Consider the following 18451-nt stretch of genomic DNA (forward strand, 5'->3'; position numbering starts at 1 on the left):
ATGCTATGACTGACTGGCTTTTTTGGGTGAGTTCCTCCACAGAATGAGCACTCACGCCTATAGCAGCAGTTGGCTGGCCACTTACATTGCGACTAGAGATGAGCGAGCACTAAAATGCTCGGGTGCTCGTTATTCGAGACAAACTTTTCCAGATGCTCGAGTGCTCGTCTCGAATAACGAGCCCCATTGAAGTCAATGGGAGACTCTAGCATTTTTCAAAGGGACCATGGTTCGGGAATAAAATGTGTTATTTAATTGAAAAAGAATGTCTTCTGATAAGTTATCAGATGTATGCAAACATCTGCAATCTATTCTTCACTGTTCCGCGCGCGTATATTATCTCCCGACAAGTTATCAGATGTGAAGAACAGTGAAGAATAGAATAAAAACAGTGAACACAGGATCATTTAAGTGAAAAACACAGTGAAGAACACAGTGAAGAATAGATTACAGATGTTCGGCACATCTGCTTACTTGTCGGGAGATACGCTGTCCCGGGATCCGCTTCTCTTCTTCCACTGAAGTCTCCCCGATGCCCGATGTCTCCCTGGTGCCCGATGTCTGCCTGCTGCCCGATGTCTCCGTGGTGCCCGATGTCTCCCTGCTGCGCGCGATGTCTCCCTGCTGCGCGCGATGTCTCCCTGCTGCGCCCGATGTGTCTCTGCTGCGCCCGATGTCTCCCTGCTGTGCGATGTCTCCCTGCTGCCGTTCCGCGTGTATCTTCCGACAAGTAAGCAGATGTGCAGAACATCTGTAATCTATTCTTCACTGTGTTCTTCACTGTGTTTTTCACTTAAATGATCCTGTGGTCACTGTGTTCACTGTTTTTATTCTATTCTTCATTGTTCTTCACTGTGTTTGTTTAATTAAATGCTCGATCTCGAGCAGGGGAAATACTCGTCCGAGCAACGAGCCGTTTCGAGTACCTTAATACTCGAACGAGCATCAAGCTCGGACGAGTATACTCGCTCATCTCTAATTGCGACTCATTGTATGCCAAGCACACCCCTTTTCGAAAAGTAATTTGACTGGAGCTCTGACTGACACTGGATTGTCTGTTAAGAAACAGCTATGGAGGCAACAACAAATCTAACCACAAACCAACATCCTTAATTCCCCATCTTAAAGATGGATACACTGCAAGCTTTTGCTAAAATGATTCATCATATGTGATCCAAGCCGAATCACCAAATTATCTATATGCGTCTTGAATTATATCCACATGCTGAAACAAACCACTACATAGATGCGGTTGTTTTAAAATGGCAGCATAAATACAAAAAGCTTAAACCAATTATGAAAAGACATATATGGAACTTTTTTCTTGTCATCTTTTGACCTATCAGACTTATCTGATTTAACCAAATTCTCCTTTTTTGAAGGAAGCAAACTCCAAATGTCAATATACTCATTTATCCAAATTTTTTCTTTAACTGACACTTGTAAATGAAAACCTAACGGTGTTAATATACATGCAAAACCTCCTTTACACAACTCTGAGACACTCCTTTTTCAATAATAGGCAAATTAACTGATTCAACATCATCAATATCAATTGTATTAACTTCAAACCTTTCTTTCAGGTGAATTAATCCATAGTTCAGCTGGCAAATTCAACGCCACTGATTACTCATAAAATCTGAAAACCAATTCATAAAACTAATCATCCTTTTAAATTTATCTTGAAAACATTCAATAGAATATGATTTCTCAATTAATTCAAACTTCAGCTGGCGAATTCTGCGCCACTAATTACCTCATAAAATCTGAAAAAGAATTCACAAAACTAACCAATGATTTCTCACCATATCCACTAGATGGCGCCAAAAACTCCATGTCCTCCCTCACTGTCTCCTCTCTGCATCCAATCCAGCTGATGCTGCTGGGTTTGACGCTCCTGCCTCTCACTCGTCCGCTCTATAGGACCCAGCAGTTACTTACCAGAGCCGGACGAAGGATGAGAGTAAACATGCTTTACCTTCCTGATCCACTTAGCAGGTAACACTTCCATCTCAGGGCTTCTCCATAACTCCTGCCTGACCTGCTTCCAAAGTAGCCGCTCCACACGATGATCCAGCTGCCACAGGCTGAGCAAAACCACACCGCTCACCTGCTTCATTACCTTCTTGCCAGGCCTCTGTTGCGGCTGTTATAGGCACCTGACTGCAGCACGGTGCGGCCTCACTCCTTCTGCCGGCTTCACTCCCCTCACAGACTTCTTGTTCCACATCCCAGACTCGGCTCCCAGACGCTTCATCCTCACGTCCGTCTTTATCCAAAACTGCAATTCTGGAGCCAGTCTTCTTTTCCTCTGCTTTCTGCCTTCTTTAGCATTCCTTTCATCAAGTCTTCCATGACAATAACTGTTTCTTCTTTTATAGCTGGACTTGAAGAACTTCTCTCTCCAGCTTCACCTGATGAACTGCTGGACCAGGCAGAATTCCTTTCATTTATCACCTTCTGTGTTTCCCGCCTAAACACAGCTGCCAATCAGCTGTTCAGTTCCAGATGTTTTGCCCAGCAACTGGAATCTTCCAGAGAAGACTGTACCAACTACTGGACTAGGGAAATAAAACTTCACATTTAGCACAGCAACAGCACATACCATTCTTATACTATCTCTATTAACCCTATACATACCAAACTCCTACAAAATCACTAAAGCTATAACTCACATATACCAACTAATGACAGAAAGGGGGGGGGGGGGCTGTGATACCATGCGTCCCCCAGCATACAACTGGGGGGCCCCTATCAGGAGAATGAGGAGAGAATAGTCACCTTTGGATTTTGCAGTGAGGAGATCATTGGAGACTTTAGAAAGAGCAGTTTCAGTGGAATACATAGAGCGGAAACCAGATTGTAGGGGGTCAAGGAGGGAGTTAGCTGAGAGATATCGGGTTATAGAGAATAGACCAAGCGTTCCAGGAGTTTGGAGATGAAAGGGAGGTTAGAAACTGGTCGGTAGTTAGTAGCATTGGACGGGTCCAGAGAAGGTTTCTTTAGTAATGGGGTAACAACACCCACATGCTTGAAAGAAGAGGGGAGGACACCAGAAGAGATTGAAGATTTTAGTGAGGTGAGAAGAGACTCCTGGGGAGAAAGACTGTACCAGATGTGAGGGGATGGGGTCACTGATGCAGGTAGTGGGGCGAGGGGATGGGGTCACTGATGCAGGTAGTGGGGCGAGGGGATGGGGTCACTGATGCAGGTAGTGGGGCGAGGGGATGGGGTCACTGATGCAGGTAGTGGGGCGAGCAGAGGAGAGGAGCCCGGATACTCCTTCCTCTGTGACCGGATCAAAGGAAGAGAGTGAACAAGATAAGGTAACAGAGGAAAGGGGATTTGTGGGTGGAGTGGATCGACCAATTATTTCCTGGCGGATACAATCAATTTTATCCTTAAAGTAGGCGGCCAGATCTTCAGCCCCAAGGTCTGTGACCAGTGGCTGCACCTTTGGTGTTGGTAAGGAGTGAAGAGCATCAAAGAGCCTTTTGGGGTAGTTAGACCTATTGGGGTAGTTAGACCTATTTAGCGAGGTGAAGGGCAGAGCTATAAGTTTTTAGCATAAATTTGAAGTGTAGAAAGTCTGCAGATGTGCGCGACTTTCTCCACAGACGTTCAGCAATCCTGGAGCACTGCCAAAGTAAACGAGTTTGTTCAGTGTGCCACGGTTGCCTGCGTGTGTTTAAAATTTTGGACTATGAGCGGTGCCATCTCATCTAGCGCACTTCTGACAGTGTGATTATAGTGGTTAGTAGCCAGGTTTGGACAGGTGAGCATCTGAGAATGCAAGCATCCTATACTATCACTAAATTTATACCCAGAGAAGACAAGACACCAGGCCCTCATTTAGCTCGTAAAACAATTAATCTAGGACACTTAACGCATGTGAATCAAGTTCTGAACAGAGAAAAACAAACTCATTGAGGGGCATAGATGAACATTAAATCAGGTAGGACAGAAAAGGGTCACGTTACAGAGAGAAACAGACACATGCAATACTTAGGAAATTAACAGATATATACCATTGCAGAGAGTGAGACTGGATGTAAAGACACAGTAGATGGGTGAAAAATGATTCAGCAATCAGAGATATATACCATTGCAGAGAGTGATGTATTTGTGTTTTGGACACAAAGGGGATACAGTTTTCTGACCATAATTACTTTACCCTAACACTTCTTGTTTTTTTACTCCCTCACAATTATTTTTTGTTTGGCGGTACCTTTTACCACCAGGTGATGGTGGGAATTCAATGAGTTTTGGGGCCGGTACATTGATGACGTCTTTTTTAGTCCGGTTAAGATGCTTAATGATAACAGTATCGGTATGAAATTCACTCCAGAAATTAACACATCGCAAATTAATTTTTTGGACCTCACTATAAATAAGGGGAATACAGGAGATCTTGAAACTACAGTTTACCGTAAAATCACATCCACAAATACTTATTGAACTGGGATATCTGGCATCCCAAACCCCTAAAAAGGGGGGATCCCAGTTGGACAATATTTAAGGGCAAAATGGAACTGCTCCTCAGAGGAAGCCTTCGAGAAAGAGTCAAGACTTCTATACAAACAGTTCCTGGAGAGCGGATACCCAGGTAAAACCTTGAAACGATCATATAGAAGAGCAAAATTTTCCAACAGATACGTTGATTATGATTATGAACTGTTCAGAATTTCAGAGTAAAAAGTCCCTATACACCGTACCATTTTTGATTTTTCTCTTTCTTGAACAAATACTGGCCCATCTTACAATCAGATGAGGCTCTAAATAAGGTCATCAGTAAAAAGAACCAATATAACTTATAGCGCCGTGGAAAAAAATATAAAAGATACTTTGGTACACAGCCACTACGAATTAAAATCTACCATCAAGCTGTCCTGGTTAAAGGGGTTATCCCGGAGTTAAAAATTACTTATGTGCAATATTTTTCCATTCTTTGAAGTCCCTAATAAAAAATGATACAAAAAAAAAAAAAATTACTTATGGCCGGGCTGGGGAGGGCTATTTAAAAATAATAAACATGTACTTACCTCGCCCAGCGCTGCTGATGTCCCGCGCCGCGGTCAGTCTCCTCTGTGCGCCAGTGTACAGGGGCGCACAGGGAGCTTACGGCCGGCCGGAAGCTCCCATCCGACACCATCTCCCAGCGCTTACAACACTGAGAGATAGGGACGGATGGGAGGAGCCGGCCACATCGCGGAGCGGAAGTTTCCTGTGTGCGGCTCCTGTGTCCCTGTAAATAAACAGGGGCACGGATCAAATGGGCCGCGGCGCAGGATATCGGCGGTGCCGGACGAGGTAAGTACAAATTTATAATTTTTAAATAGCCCGCCCCTCAGTCATTTTTAACACCTGGATGACCCCTTTAACAATGACAATAATGGGACACTGCAGTTTCTGCAAGTATATGCCAAAAGTCAAGCAGTTTACTACAAATGGAAGAACTTATACAGTTCAAAAATTCTAAAACAATAAGAGCACTTGCGTAATTTATATTGCACAATGTGGGTGTCCGAAAATTTACGTAGGAAAATCTATCCAGGAACTCGGTAGGAGGATATCCTCACATTTGAGCACTGTTAGGACTGATAAAGAAACATAAGAGGCACAGAGGCTACGAACTCATGAAAATACAGCACATAGATACAGTGTTGCACTAGTGTCCTGAATAAACATCTGAATAAACTTTGTATGGCAGTGACACCTACTGAAGACCTGAGTGAAGTTGCCCCTTCACAAACAAACAAAATTGGTGTCAAACGTTTGTGCTACGTTTGTGCAGCATAAATTTTCGTTTGTGCTGCTATAGTTTTTAAGATTTTAATGAAAGTTTCCAGAGGTCATCAGAGGTCAACCAGCCCCCCCCCCCACATTGCCCAAATCAAACAAAACTGGGACCAAACAATTCTGCTTCGTTTGTGCTGGTTTGTGCTGCTCAAATTTTTGTTTGTGCTGCTTTTGTTCTGAATAAATGAACAAAAAATTAAAGTTCAAAAGTTCAACCAGCCCTTTAATTTTTTGTTCATTTATTCAAAACAAAAGCAGCACAAACAAAAATTTGAGCAGCACAAACCAGCACAAATGAAGCAGAATTGTTCGGTCCCAGTTTTGTTTGATTTGTGCAATGTGGGGGGGGTATTGGTTGACCTCTGATGACCTCTGGAAACTTTCATTAAAATCTTAAAAACTATAGCGGCACAAACGAAAATTTCTGCTGCACAAACGTAGCACAAACGTTTGACACCAATTTTGTTTGATTTGAACAAGGTGGGGGGGGGGGGCAACTTCACTCAGGTCTACTGACACAGTAATGTAGTTGCCAACAGAACTACTGAGGATATTGACAATTAAATTAAAGCCTATGGCAACAATGTAACAGGAATGTTTGGTAAACACTGAATAACATTGACACCTACGTGTGATAGTCTCCTGTGCAAACGCTGTATAGTAGTGACATCTACTGACTCAGAAGTGTAATTACCAACAGAGTCACATTGTATAGTAGTGACATCTACTGACATACAAGTGTAATTACCAACAGAGTCACATTGTATAGTAGTGACATCTACTGACATACAAGTGTAATTACCAACAGAGCTACTGAGGCTATTGATGATAGAAATATAATGGAATGAAACAACATAATAGTATTGTGTGGCAAAACACTGGATAAAAAGTGACCCCCATGTGTGCCGAATAAACACTGCATAGTAGTGATACCTACCAACATAGAAGTGTTATTAATGACTACTGGATACAAGAAAATAACCTACTGAAATAATGCAATAACAGTGCCTGGGGATCACTTACCATAGTAACATTTAGTGACACTAAAACAACACTGATTTTGCCGATTGTGCAATATACTATCGCACATATCATATTATGTCCGTACAGATGAATACTGCATGATATATACAAGGGACCTCACAAAGGACGACATAACGTTTACATTTATTGAAAACATTTCCACCTGATATATTATACTAAGATTTCTTTCTTTTAAGAATAAAAGTGATGTTTTAGTGAAAATTGAGGCCTCACTGAGGTCACATAGACCTTTTTTTTTTTAAATATTCCTCTTAGGAAATAGGCGCAAACAAGAACATAAAGGATAATGAATAGAGATGAGCGAGTATACTGCTCGGTCGAGTATTAGCATACTCGGACCGGCTCGTTACTAGGACGAGTATTTCCCCTGCTCGCGATCGAGCAGTAAATTAAGTGAAGAACAGTGTTTTTATTACATAATAAAATATTCCAGATGTTTCCTGATGTTTTCCTTGTAAGAACACATTGAAATAACACTATTCTTCACTTTCCAGGTGTGCGCGCGTGTCTCCTTCTAGGTTCGGAGATGTTCGGAACATCTGGAATGTGAAGAATATTGATCTTTCAATGTGTTCTGCACTTAAATGGTCCTGTATTCACAGTTTTTAATGTTTTAATTCAATTCTTCACAGATGTGCGCGCGTGTCTCCCGATGTGCAAAGTGTGGTTTCATCAAAAAATTAGTTAAAAATTATTTGTTCACGTCACGTCAATCTTTAGTAAAAGGCTTTTATTAATGAGCTTCTCTTACAATCAATGTACAGGCTAAACCTCCCCTGTATATTACAGCCGGTGCTACTCCCGCTCCCTTCTCATACACCAAAGCAAACAATGATCACACATCATACACCAGAGCAACACAGCGAGAGGACGGGGAAGGAGGAGGGTGAGGAGCAGATATCACAGACACAACACAGCGAGAGGACGGGGAAGGAGGAGGGTGAGGGGCAGATATCACAGACACAACACAGCGAGAGGACGGGGAAGGAGGAGGGTGAGGGGCAGATATCACAGACACAACATGGGGAGAGGATGGGGAAGGAGGAGGGTGAGGGGCAGATATCACAGATACAACACAGCGAGAGGACGGGGAAGGAGGAGGGTGAGGAGCAGATATCACAGACACAACACAGCGAGAGGACGGGGAAGGAGGAGGGTGAGGGGCAGATATCACAGACACAACATGGGGAGAGGATGGGGAAGGAGGAGGGTGAGGGGCAGATATCACAGATACAACACAGCGAGAGGACGGGGAAGGAGGAGGGTGAGGAGCAGATATCACAGACACAACATGGCGAGAGGACGGGGAAGGAGGAGGGTGAGGAGCAGATATCACAGACACAACACAGCGAGAGGACGGGGAAGGAGGAGGGTGAGGAGCAGATATCACAGACACAACACAGCGAGAGGACGGGGAAGGAGGAGGGTGAGGGGCAGATATCACAGACACAACACAGCGAGAGGACGGGGAAGGAGGAGGGTGAGGAGCAGATATCACAGACACAACACAGCGAGAGGACGGGGAAGGAGGAGGGTGAGGGGCAGATATCACAGACACAACACAGCGAGAGGACGGGGAAGGAGGAGGGTGAGGGGCAGATATCACAGACACAACACAGCGAGAGGACGGGGAAGGAGGAGGGTGAGGGGCAGATATCACAGACACAACACAGCGAGAGGACGGGGAAGGAGGAGGGTGAGGGGCAGATATCACAGACACAACACAGCGAGAGGACGGGGAAGGAGGAGGGTGAGGGGCAGATATCACAGACACAACACAGCGAGAGGACGGGGAAGGAGGAGGGTGAGGAGCAGATATCACAGACACAACATGGCGAGAGGAAGGGGAAGGAGGAGGGTGAGGAGCAGATATCACAGACACAACATGGCGAGAGGACGGGGAAGGAGGAGGGTGAGGAGCAGATATCACAGACACAACATGGGGAGAGGACGGGGAAGGAGGAGGGTGAGGGGCAGATATCACAGACACAACATGGGGAGAGGACGGGGAAGGAGGAGGGTGAGGGGCAGATATCACAGACACAACACAGCGAGAGGACGGGGAAGGAGGAGGGTGAGGAGCAGATATCACAGACACAACACAGCGAGAGGACGGGGAAGGAGGAGGGTGAGGAGCAGATATCACAGACACAACACAGCGAGAGGACGGGGAAGGAGGAGGGTGAGGGGCAGATATCACAGACACAACATGGGGAGAGGATGGGGAAGGAGGAGGGTGAGGGGCAGATATCACAGACACAAAGCTTTACTGAGGGACAAACACGACACGGGGAGAGGAGTGCAGCTCCGCAAGGTTGGACAGTTTTCACCAAAATAATGAATTAATCAGGATTCCTCCTCAGTGTCTTTTCAGGACGTCTTTGGTTTCCTCCAGCACCGCTCTGACTCCTGAGGATCTGCACTGGAGATCTTATAGAGATCATGGCCGATGCTGAGACTCTCTGAGGTCCATCTTTGACCATGTGAGGGAAGCCCAGCGTGCGCCAGGCATCAAATAATTAGTTGAAACTCATAATTGTTCCTCTCCACGGAAGTCTTTAGTAAAAGGCTTTATTGAAAGAGAATAAGTCAAATTACATTCAGGTGTAAATTTGGGAAAGGAGGTGGGGTGAAACAACCAATGCAAATACAGAGAGAACACACAAACTCTTTGCAGATGTTAAACTGGATGGGACTGTAACCCAGCACTGCAAGGCTGTAGTGCTAACCACTGAGCCACCAAGCTGCCCTTATTTTTCTATCTTTGACCATGTGAGGGAAGCCCAGCGTGCGCTGGGCATCAAAAAATTAGTTGTAACTCATAATTGTTCCTCTCCACGGAAATCTTTAGTAAAAGGCGAAAGATTTTTGCGTTCTGAAGAGAAACCAGAGTATACCTATAGAGAGGAGAGGGCATAGCACAGGATCCGGGCTCCACTCACTGCACTCATGGAGAGGACACCATCTGTGTACAAGTGGTGAATATTACCCATCCCCCGGCACCTTGTATCTGACCTGATACTAAACTTCACAGAGTTACATATTTCCTTTAATATTTGTAGACGAGTTCTGATTGTGGAGAGGCTGCGGATGCATCCTGGGTAACAATGCAAATCAGAGGGAAGCTCGTCACAGCGTAGGAAGTGGTCACAGCAGCTCCGAGCTTCTACAGAGAAGGCGGGAGATTCCTGCAGTGATCGCTCCTCCTATGGTGGAGGGGGAGATGCATCTGGTCTCAGCACAGAGAAGACATCGGGGGTTGGGAAAGGCTCCAGGAGAGGATCAGCCGAATAAAGAGCGAGTGGTATATATGTATCTCTGCACAGATCTATCCTCGGAGATATGGGGGGATCCCCTGGATTGGGGGGCATTGCTGAAGTTAACGTTCTCTGATTTAACTCCTATAAATTGCTGTTGCTGTGTCCATATAGACTGAAAGGAAAATATTTCTATGTGGTTTTTATGTTCTACATTAAATGCTGCAGTAACCTGTATTGACTATGGAAAAGTTTTATGTTCTTTAGGTTCTAGACTAAACGCAGCAAATTTTTTTTAGAAGAAAAGTCAGATTTGCATTCTATATTTTTAAGTAAACTGAATATCAAGAGCATCCTGGAATCAAATAATGTGGATAAACAGAGGTCCCTTTATCCGATTACAAAAGTAATATAGCAAAATCAGTAATATATTAGATCAGACCCCGACCACCAGCAATAAGGGAGTATATGGATAGAATGAATACAGTAATCCAGTTAGAATACGGAACAAACTTTTAGAATACGGGGTAAATGGATGGACACTCGGGGTCTCCATCACAGGCTTGGCTGCAACATAGAGCAACATTGTAATATCATCCAATTGTTGTTTTCCCTTCCACAGATGATTGGAAGGAGCGATCTTTCTGGTGAACTGGCTCTTGGGTCGGGTGGTTCAGGGGTCGGGGTTGGACTGTTCTTTCATGTTTTTGTTTGTATGCACTGTGTTTATATTGTCTATTGCCCAACCAGCAACATTTCTCATGACATTTATATTCTAGAATCCTTAGAATCTTCAATGTCAGATCCATAGTCACACGACGGATCCACAGCACGTGCAACAATGTGATTATAAAGTCCTTTACAGATTTCTAGCCCGTATGTCAGATGTTCCAGATATTAACAACGGGAATTAGATCTTTTTCTGCAGCTCAGATTTCCATTACTATGTCACTAGCTTCCCGTATCTCTGGCTCTTTGGATCACAGAAGCACAAGCCTGATACAGTCTAAAAGATGAAATTCTTATCTTTAACCCCTTCCTGACAATGGAAGTAATAGTACGGCATGCTTCTGCCACCGGCTCCCGAACAGAACCGCTGCCATAAGCTGCATGTGTCACCTGTGTATTACAATCTGTAACACCCACGATTGGAGATTTCTCTGATTGTGATTGTTAACCCCTTACACCCAATGGGCTTTTGATGAGGATCGGACCCACCCATGCCACTTACAGTTGAGGTCCGATCCAGTCAGTCGTAACCCTGTATGTCTCCCACAGGTCGTCCCTGCACACATTTATAAAGTCGTACAAGTTTTTTGTGACGTTGCACATTCTTTTTAGTGCACACTGTATGCACAGTTATTTAAGAAGTGTCCTCGGGACGTATGTGTCGCACACAACTCATTTTTGTCGTGGCTGCACTATACCCGATGCGACACAAATGTCTGCAATGAAATGGGCGTACCGGAGCACACCCTATGTTAAAGGTGCTCCAAAAAAGGTTAGCGCACTCATGAAGAACGTGCAAAACAATTCATGAATCTGGCACACCCTGCAGACTTCACAGGCAAACTGCAACTAGTGCAATTTGTACTCACATATTTGGTATAGCCGTGTCCGTAACAATTTGTACAATACGAGGGCAGTTCAATAAGTACCCGTGTTAGAAATGAAGACACCATTTTTTTTTTCAACGTAGTCCCCTTTTAGTAAGATAAACTTCTCCCAACGTTCCTGACATTTTTTTTAACCCCTCCAAAAAAAAATAGGATTTGTCGAACTCTCCAAAATACACCTCTGTCTCGGTGATGACTTCCTAAATTTTTTTCCCGTGAGCCATTTCTTCATGTTAGGGAACAAGAAAAAGTCGCAGGGAGCCATACCGGGTGAATACGGGGGGTGCGGCAGTAATTTATAATGCCATTCATGCAGTTCATGCACTCCGGATGAATGTGCTGGCGCATTATCATGGTGAAACAGCACCTTTTTCGCCAAATACGGCCGTGTCTCCATCGATTTTTTTTGTCGAAAGCGGTCCAATAACTCACTGTAGTACTGTCCAGTGATTGTTATTCCTTTTTCTAAGAATTCCTGAGGATGACGCCGTTAGCATCCCAAAAGAAATCCAGTGTTTTGCTCAAATTGCTCCAGACACTGCTTCGAAGTTAACAGCCGCATCCGCCTGTTGTCCACCGTGAGCAATCGGCACCCATCGGGTCAACAATTTTTTTATCCCCAACTTATCATGTAAAATATTAATAACCGTTCTGGTCACACACCTACGGCCTCTGCTAATTTGCGTACCTTCGTTCGTTGATCACCGAGTATCATGTCGTGGACTTTTTGAATGATTTCCTCAGTAACCACGTCCTCTGGGCGCCCTGGTCGCTCCTCATCAAAAACGGATGTTCGCCCACGTTTAAATTCGTTGAACCAAAATCTAACTGTGGTCATAGATGGAGAAGTGTCCCCATAAACAGCATCCGACTTTGCTTTTATCTCCTCACATTTTTCCCATCCAAAAACAAAAAGCGAATTACTGAACGATACTGCTCTTTTTCCATCTTAGCGAAAATCACGAAACACGTTTTACTCAAATGGCTGCCAAATCCGAACTAACCAATCAATCAGTCTGCAATTTGTTTTGCCGTTGTTTGATAGCTAGCAGCACACAATGATAACACCATCTTCCCTCAGGAACGCCCTCTGTCATCAGACATGGGTACTTTTTGAACCACCCCGTAAATCGGAAAGATTATTGGACCTGATTGTTAAATGTGGTAACAAAAAAAAAATGTTCCAAAAAGTGATCAAAAAAGTTATGTGCATCAAAATGTTACCAATGAAAAGTACAACTCCTCACGTAAAAAATAAGTCCTAAACCAGCCTCTGTCAACCGAAAAATGCTAATGTTATGACTCCGAAGATAGTGATCCTACAACAAATGAGATTTTCTCATTAGTTTTTCTTCAGTAAAATTGTTAAAAATATATTTGAAAAAAACTATATAAATGAGGAATCACTGTAATCGTAGTGATCCATAGAATAAAGAAAACGGACCAAAAAAGATCCAGGATTGATGATTTTCTTTTCCTTCATACATTTAAGAGTCAATAAAATCTCATCAATAAGCTAAAGACTCACTAAAATAAAGTTTTTGTAAAGTGCATCTAAATTTCCACAAAAAAAAAAAATCGAGATAGAATAGCCTTAAAAAAGTGACAAACCCTAAACTGCTGTGAATGGCGCAGCTCCCCCCTCCATGCCCTGGCGTGTGCCCGTACAGCAGTTACCACCACATATCGGGTAATTTTAGAGAAATTGGGTATCAAACTTTGTGGAGCATTTTGGTATTTTATCCACTGAGAATGTGTAAATTATTTGAAAAATACCTTCATTTAGCCAAAAAAATTTAATTTTAACCCCTGTAAAGGGTTATTAAACTTCATAAAATTGGTTTTTATATACGTTGTGGGGGGTAGTTTCTAAAATGGTGTAACTTAAGGGGCTGTACTATTATTTTGGCCTCTCTGAGTGACTTGAAAGCATGAATCAGCATTTTATGAAAAATTGAAAAATCACACCTAAAGTTCTAATCCTTATAACATTCTAGAAAAGTTAGAGGACACATACTAAACCATGTCAACATAAAGCCAGACAGTCAGTAAATGTTAGTTATCAAGATATTTTGGCGTTATGACTTATGTAATTATGTAATGTTATGTGCCGGAAGTAAAACATGTAGAATTTCGAAATTTTTTTTTATAAATAAACACAAAATATATCACCCAAAGTTTTTAACTAAGTGCAATGTGTTACAAGGAAAATAAAATCCCCAAATCCCCGGATATGGGAAATTTAAGTTATAACCACTTATAGGGACATTTTTTGAAAAAAATGGGCCGTGTCAGGAAAGTGCAAAGTGGTCTGGTTGTTATGAGGTTAATATGACACCAAAATCATGGTTCTAGGTGCAGCAGCCGCCACATGACACCACTGGGGGCAGCACACAGGCAGTCGGTCTCACAATGGGCACGGAGGCACTATTTAATCTATCATCAGAATCACTGACTGTCACCTGTACGTCTGATGAGGAGTCCGGTGCTGTGTTTTTATATCCAGCCGGGGCCGGATTAAGGTTGGTGGGGGCCCCCACTGAATGTTCCATGTTCCTTCTCACTATCCGCCCAGTAATACATCTACATACAGCCGCCAACCCCCCAGTAATATATATATATACAGCCGCCAACCCCCTAGTAATACATCTACATACAGCTGCCAACCCCCAGTAATACATCTACATACAGCCACCAACCCCCCAGTAATACATCTACATACAGCCACCAACCCCCCAGTAATACATCTACATACAGCCACCAACCCCCCAGTAATACATCTACATACAGCCACCAACCCCCCAGTAATACATCTACATACAGCCGCCAACCCCCCAGTAATACATTTACATACAGCTGCCAACCCCCAGTAATACATCTACATACAGCCGCCAACCCCCAGTAAAACATCTATATACAGCCGCCAACCCCCAGTAATACATCTACATACAGCCGCCAACCCCCCAGTAATATATCTACATACAGCCGCCAACCCCCCAGTAATACATCTACATACAGCCACCAACCCCCCAGTAATACATCTACATACAGCCGCCAACCCCCCAGTAATACATCTACATACAGCCACCAACCCCCCAGTAATACATCTACATACAGCCGCCAACCCCCCAGTAATACATCTACATACAGCCGCCAACCCCCAGTAATACATCCTCACACAGGGAACACTTCAGTTTCCAGGTCCAGATATCACAGACACAACACAGCGAGAGGACGGGGAAGGAGGAGGGTGAGGGGCAGATATCACAGACACAACACAGCGAGAGGACGGGGAAGGAGGAGGGTGAGGGGCAGATATCACAGACACAACACAGCGAGAGGACGGGGAAGGATGAGGGTGAGGGGCAGATATCACAGACACAACACAGCGAGAGGACGGGGAAGGAGGAGGGTGAGGGGCAGATATCACAGATACAACACAGCGAGAGGACGGGGAAGGAGGAGGGTGAGGGGCAGATATCACAGACACAACACAGCGAGAGGACGGGGAAGGAGGAGGGTGAGGGGCAGATATCACAGACACAACACAGCGAGAGGACGGGGAAGGAGGAGGGTGAGGGGCAGATATCACAGACACAAAGCTTTACTGAGGGACAAACACAACACGGGGAGAGGAGTGCAGCTCTGCAAGGTGGTTGAATTTTCAACAAAAATATGATTCATCAGGATTCCTCCTCAGTGTGTTTTCAGGACGTCTTGGGTTTTCTCCAGCACCGCTCTGACTCCTGAGAATTAGTTGAACCTCATAATTGTTCCTCTCCACGGAAATCTTTAGTAAAAGGCTTTATTGAATGAGCATAAGTCATGTTACGTTCAAGTGTAAATTTGGGAAAGGATGTGGGGTGACAGTCCCACGCTAACACAGAGAGAACACACAAACTCTTTGCAGATGTTGACCAGAATAGGACTGTAACCCAAAACTGCAAAGCTGTAGTGCTAACCACTGAACCACCAGCTGCCCCCGTTTCTATCTTTGACCATGTGAGGGAAGCCCAGCGTGCACCGGGCATCAAAAAATTAGTCAAAACTCATAATTGTTCCTCTCCACGGAAATCTTTAGTAAAAGGCTTTACTGAAAGAGCATGAGTCAAATTACATTTAAGTGTAAATTTGGGAAAGGATATGGGGTGAATACACCGACCCAAACACAGAGAGAACGCACAAACTCCTTGCAGAAGTAGATGTGACTTTAACCCAGCACTGCAAGGCTGTAGTGCTAACCTTTGAGCCACCAAGCTGCCCCTGTTTCTATCTTTGACCATGTGAGGGAAGCCCAGCATGCGCCGGGCATCAAAAAATTAGTTGAAACTCATAATTGTTCCTCTCCACGGAAATCTTTAGTAAAAGGCGAAAGATTTTTGCGTTCTGAAGAGAAACCAGAGTATACCTATAGAGGGGAGAGGGCATAGCACAGGATCCGGGCTCCACTCACTGCACTCATGGAGAGGACACCATCTGTGTACAATTGGTGAATATTACCCATCCCCCGGCACCTTGTATCTGACCTGATACTAAACGTCACAGTGTTACATATTTCCTTTAATATTTGTAGACGAGTTCTGATTGTGAAGAGGCTGCGGATGCATCCTGGGTAACAATGCAAATCAGAGGGAAGCTCGTCACAGCGTAGGAAGTGGTCACAGCAGCTCCGAGCTTCTACAGAGAAGGCGGGAGATTCCTGCAGTGATCGCTCCTCCTATGGTGGTAAAATTTTTACTGCACAAACGCTTGACACCAGTTTTGTTTGATTCGTTTAATGTGGGGGGGCTGGTTGAACTTTTGAACTTTAATTTTTTGTTCATATATTCAAAACAAAAGCAGCACAAACAAAAATTTGAGCAGCACAAACCAGCACAAATGTAGCAGAATTGTTCGGTCCCAGTTTTGTTTGATTTGGCCAATGTGGGGGGTGGGGGTGGCTGGTTGACCTCTGATGACCTCTGGAAACTTTCATTAAAATCTTAAAAACGATAGCGGCACAATTTTATTTGATTTGAACAAGGTGGGGGGGGGGGCAACTTCACTCAGGTCTTCAGTAGTACAGAGTATTATATAAGATATCAAGAGATGATAAGCAAAAAACAGAGCCAATGGTGGATGTGTCTCTGCACTTCTCCTGCACAGATCTTGTAGCTGTGAGGGGGAATCATTATTATCAGATGCATCGTTTGGGAGTCGTTTTGTTCTCCCAAAAGGATTTTACGAGGCAAATGAAAATAATTAAAAAAAAGATAAATTTTATAAACTGGTATCGCTCTATCTGTACTGACTATGGAAAAGTTCTTTAGGTTTTAGATTTATTACAGCAAATTTGTATTATAGAAGATGTCAGAGTTACTTTCTCTTTTTTAAAATAAACTGAATAAAGTGCTGAGAACATCCTGGAATCAAATAATGTGGATAAACAGAGATCCCTTTATCCGATTAGGAAAGTAATGTAGCGGCTCATTGGATCAGACCCGACCACCAGCAATAAGGGAGTGTATGGATAGAATGAATACAGTAATCCAGTTAGATTACGGAACAAACTTTTAGAATACGGGGTAAATGGATGGACACTCCGGGTCTCCATCACAGGCTTTGCTGCAATGTAGAGCAACATCGGAATATCAACTATCGCTGGTAAATTAGATCAGTATCCAATCCTTATTTTTTTTACTTGCACGGATGATTGGAAGGAGCGATCTTTCTGGTGAACTGGTTCGGGTGGTTCAGGGGTCGGGGTGGACTGGTCTTTCATGTTTTTGTTTGTATGCACTGTGTTTATATTGTCTATTGCTTTCCTGTGCATCCAATTGATGTGATAATTTGGTGTAACATGACTATTGTGTATTGTCCATTGACAAATAAAATAAACTGCACTGAAAGCATTCATAAAAGTTACATCTAAAAAAGCTGCAATTCAAAAAGACTGTGATTTGTCCCATCTAAAATGATGATGATGTACTTGTATACTGGTCAACTTCTTTGTTACAACTTAAAACTATAAACCGATTGGAACAGAAAAAAACTACAATTCATCCTACAAAAAAAGAAGACCACATACAGCTGTAGCGAGAGAAAAAGAAAAAGTCACAGCTTGCAAAATGCATTAGCAAGAAGAAATGGCCTGGGCATTCAGGTGTAAAACAGGTGCGGAAGGGGTTAATAGATTTTAACCCCTTAAGGACGCAGCCTGTTTGCAGGTTAAGGCTCGCAACTTTTTTTTGAAATTTGACCAGTGTCTCTTTATATGGTTATAACTTTTGAACACTGTTACTTATCAAAGCGATTCTGAGATGGTTTTTTCCCCACATGTTGTACTTCATTTTAGTGGTAAATTTTGGCTGATAAGTTTTGCGTTTATTTACAAAAAAAAGAAAAAAAAAATGATGAATTTTTAGAAAAAATGGCCATTTTCGAAATTCAAAATCACCGCGTTTTCAGGCAGATAAATTTACCACCTAAATAACTTGCAGAATAACATTTCCCATTTGTCTACTTTACATTTTCATAATTTTTGAAATGTTTGGATAATTTATTTTGACGTCACGCGGCCTACAAATCGAATAGCGATTTTCCGTATTTTCGGAATTGACTATTTTGGGGATAAATACTGTTTGAAATCAAATTTTACATATTTAGCAACAAAACCCCCCGATATAACCAACCCATTTTCAAATCTGCACCCCTCAAGCTATCAGAAACAGCTTTTACGAAGATTGTTAACCCCTT

At 43.3% G+C, this 18451-nt stretch overlaps 2 non-coding genes across 2 annotated transcripts; both read right to left on the bottom strand.

Annotated features, from left to right (window-relative positions):
* Positions 1 to 9623: 9623 nt before the first annotated feature.
* On the bottom strand, positions 9624 to 9738 carry LOC140066403 (U5 spliceosomal RNA). The gene has a single exon (XR_011848249.1). It is a non-coding gene; the product is annotated as a U5 spliceosomal RNA (small nuclear RNA).
* Positions 9739 to 16007: 6269 nt separating this feature from the next.
* LOC140066402 (U5 spliceosomal RNA) lies at positions 16008 to 16122 on the bottom strand. Its single transcript, XR_011848248.1, has one exon. It is a non-coding gene; the product is annotated as a U5 spliceosomal RNA (small nuclear RNA).
* Between the last annotated feature and the right edge of the window lie 2329 nt (positions 16123 to 18451).

The sequence above is a fragment of the Engystomops pustulosus genome, chromosome 6 (genome assembly GCF_040894005.1).
Source record: "Engystomops pustulosus chromosome 6, aEngPut4.maternal, whole genome shotgun sequence".
Classification (NCBI taxonomy): domain Eukaryota; kingdom Metazoa; phylum Chordata; class Amphibia; order Anura; family Leptodactylidae; genus Engystomops; species Engystomops pustulosus.